Below are 4,223 nucleotides of genomic sequence, written 5' to 3' on the forward strand. Positions count from 1 at the left end.
TGCTGTTAAATATCCTACAATGCTGTTATGGCATCCTACAACAAAGAATTATCTGGCCCAAAACATCAATAGTGCCAGCTTTGAGAAATGCTGATCTAAATGCATAGCATTTTTAGAACTGCTATTGTAGAATGATGCATAGACTCTGAGGAAAATACAGAAGTGGTGAATTTGAGCAAGAAGAGGTTGTTCTGATAGAAGAGTGTCTTGAAAGAAGAGCGTGGGAAGATTTTTGAAAAGCTGAATGGAGAGATGTCTTTGTGGAGGATTGGTGGGCTTGGGAAGAGCTGCTTTATAGCTGGAAGCAGTAAAGTGAGCAAAGATATGGATATATAAAACAACATTGAATTTGGGAACTGTAGCAAGTCTAGAGTGGATACGATGGGCATAAGGAATAGAAACATGAGATTGGGCAGATAAGAACTTTTTGTTGTTGTTGTTTTTTGCCGTGTCATGGAATTGGATCTTTCTCCTGAATGGTGTTGAAAATAATAAAGGGTTTCAAGCAGGGACATGACATGATCAGGCGGTCTATTTATAGGATTCATCAACCTTGGTGTGAAATGTCATGGTTATTTAAGAAAGCACAAAATTTTATATAATTAGATCAGGAAAGAGCCACAGGGAGAACAAGTCTGTCAGTGGGAAGAAGGATCCCTCCTTTTTTCCTTACAATTGTTTTACTTTTGGTCCAAAACTTTTCACTTTATTTGTAAGGACTCTATCAAAGAAATACAACTGAATTCATTTTCAGTGGGTTCACAAATGCATTATGTTGGTGATTGGCTGACTCCTTCAGGCTTAAACTGCCATGTTGTAGCATCAGGGAGTATTGGGAGTATTATCCTTTCTTGGAAGTTCTGTTTTCAGATTCCAGCTCTGGAGTCATGGTGAGGAAAAAGAAAATATGCTTACCAATGACAAGAGACAACTAGAAATGGAATCTCAAGTATAGCAAAATCTTATTCCTCTATCTCAGTGATTCGTAATCTCAAAAGCTTATTAGAATAACTGTAGGAGAAATGTGGACATTCATATTTCTTAAAACTCCTCAGGTAATTCAAATTAGCAGTTAGGATGCAGACCATTATATTATCTTAACTCAAGGAACTCTCCTATAAATACAAAATATTAATCTTCCAATTTTATTTTGGCTCCATAATGATTTTTTAAAACATTTTTTCTCCAGTAAATTTACCTTCTTATTTCCATTAAAAATTAAAATAAATTTGCATTTTCTAAGCATACACCAACTTTCAAAGAGTAGCTTTCTGACATTGTTACAGTACAAGAGGGACCTCGACTATGATTTCTCACCTAATATTCATGAGTTAGGTGAGTCTCCCTCAAGTAGCAGAGAGATAACTAGAGATTTCAACGTGGAGTTTTTCAATGGTGGCATGCATACTCTTAAAAGGTCTTATTTTGTGCTGCTCAGCTCTGTAATTGATTGGTTAACATGGCCAGTAAGCAGTGCAGTGTGCTAACCATGGAAAGGCTAGGAGTTTGCTTTTCCTGTAGCCCATTCTCTACTCTTCAGCTATAGATCACATACTCCATTCTAGGTAGCTGCTTTGGAAATAGGGGTTTTCTTACTAGAGTGCTGCAGGAGAAACTGTGTACCAATGCTAATTCATCCTTGTAAAAAGGAACCAAAGGTGTCAGTCTTAATCCTTTGTTTACAAATAGTCATTAATTACCTGCTCTATGTAAGGGGATGATTTTCTTTTATCCATCAGGAAACAGAAAGGAAACGATGGCTCAGTCTTTGTTCCCTATGAATTAATTACAACATTGCATCAATGAGCAAAAGAGAAAACACTATTGTTATAAATTGTCCTCATCTCTCCAGTCTCTTGAATATACATATTTTTTGCATTTCCTTTCTCTGCCATCAAGTTTTCCCTTTGTGAAAAAATTTCCTCTAGATACAAATTTCCTTCTAGATACCTTCATATTTTTCTCCTTTCATTCACAAATGAATGTCGTGTATCTGTTCCCTCTACTTCCTTACCATACTATATATTTATAACAAGCATCCTCCCAAGACACACACAAATGAAGAATCAATCAAACTCTATAATCTAACTTTGGGTCTTTACCTAGAACTTGGGAAATACATTTTCTCTCAACATTGTTCTTGTGAGTGTTGTCTTGGAATGCTAATTTCCTCTTGTTTGCTGTGGGTGGGGAGATTCGGCCCATGGGTACCATGTTGCTGTCTAGTTCTAAAACTGGTAGCTTTTAAACTTTTTGACTATGACTCACAGTAAGATATGTTACATAGTGATCTAATATATACACACCTATAAATGCATACAAAACACATATACATTTTACGAATACAGTACATACACAGTGCTCTCTAAGATGTTCCCTTCCATTCCAATACTTTCTATTTGCTCCTATACTATGCAATTCTATTCTATTTCATGAAAAATGCTGCTCTTGACTCATTAACCAATATTCTAGCACATTATTCATTGCAAATTATTGTTCTAGTCTAAACCCATGATTTTCAGCAGGGCCTGTGGAACAGGGAATTAGTAAAACTCTCCAGGGCTGTGTAGGTAGTTTGAAGAATAGCTGGTTTTTTTTTTTTTTTTGTTGTTGTTGTTGTTCCATTACTTTGATTTCTTTTTAGTGAAGAAAGCTAATTTATTTATAAGTTCAAATATCACATACAAGAGGAAATTCGACTATTTTATGTTTTTCAAATACCTAATCCCTGCTCTTCTTCAAGCCTCATTTATATTTCATCTTTGTTTTGTGGCACTGACCAAGGAATAGACCAAACTAAACAGCTATTGTCATTCAATTGGCAACTAGTTATGTATTTCTGGGTGACATCTTTTGTGTAAGTCTTTGGGTAGAGACAGTTTTGCCATGATGAATCCTGGTTTTCATACTATTCTTGATAGAACTTTTACCAAAATACTATGAAATGTATTATATATTATAATATACAGAAAATGTGGGGGTCTTCATGCCTTAAATATTTATGTTCAAATTTGCCAAAAATCCTGATGTATTAGTTATAATGCGACATTATCTGCAATCTCAACCAAAATAATACATCCTTCTGCTCACCTCCTCCCTGTGGCTGGTCCCAGCCTCACTAAAGTAACTTTTCTTTTGACAGAGATCCATTGCTAGAGCAGCTTACCTTGCCTACTGTAGCTCACAGCTATTTCTAGAGCTTGCCTGGTGTTTCAGATGCCAAAGAACATTTTGGTTATTGAGATAGGAGCTGAAAGTTGTGTTTAGCATTATGTCTTACATCCCCAACTTTGACTATGGTAGGGATATAATTTTCTTAGAATTATGTTCGTCTCATCTAAGACACAAAAGCGTGTTAGCTATCTTCTTAAGTAATAGTTTTCCTTCCCTTCAATGCTTTCATTCTCCAATATCTTGACACCATTTACTTTGATCCTTTAAATAACTTAGTCTTATTTCTACTTCTATGCCTTAAGCCTACTAGATGAAATATCCTTTGCAAAGTTCTATAACTTAGTTATAGTTATAGTTATTTAGTCACTTAGATGACGTAGGTCTTTATTTTACAGATAGCAAGGGAGGTAAAGTGAGTTATTCAAGGTACCACAGTTAGAATAAATTATCTACAGGTCACCTGTTTTTAAATTTCTACTACGATAAATTTCAAATATACAAACACTGAAATAGTATAATTAGCGTAATTTTAACATTTTGACATATTTCCTACACACACACACACACACACACACACACACACACACGAACATTTTTTAAAGAGCCATTTCAAAACAGAAATACTGCCACTACTTAAAAATTAGAAATGGGCCGGGTGCGGTGGCTCATGCCTGTAATCCCAGTACTTCGGGAGGCTGAGGCAGGTGATTCACCTGAGGTCAGTGGTTCGAGACCAGCCTGGCCAACATGGTGAAACCCTGTCTCTACTAAAAATGCAACAATTAGCCAGGTGTGGTGGCGCATGCCTGTAATCCCAGCTACTCAAGAGGCTGAGGCAGGAGAATCGCTTGAACCCGGGAGGCAGAGGTTGCAGTGAGCCAAGATTGTGCCACTACACTCCAGCCTGGGTGACAAGAGTGAAACTCCATCTCAAAAAAAAAAAAAAAAAATTCAGAATTCATGCTTAATTCTTTCCTTTTAATTATTAATTTCCAAGGTAAAGATTTGTATAATGGTTATCTTCATTTGTCTGAGTGATTTTATGAAAT

Source organism: Pongo pygmaeus, chromosome 2 (genome assembly GCF_028885625.2).
Source record: "Pongo pygmaeus isolate AG05252 chromosome 2, NHGRI_mPonPyg2-v2.0_pri, whole genome shotgun sequence".
NCBI classification, from domain to species: Eukaryota; Metazoa; Chordata; class Mammalia; order Primates; family Hominidae; genus Pongo; species Pongo pygmaeus.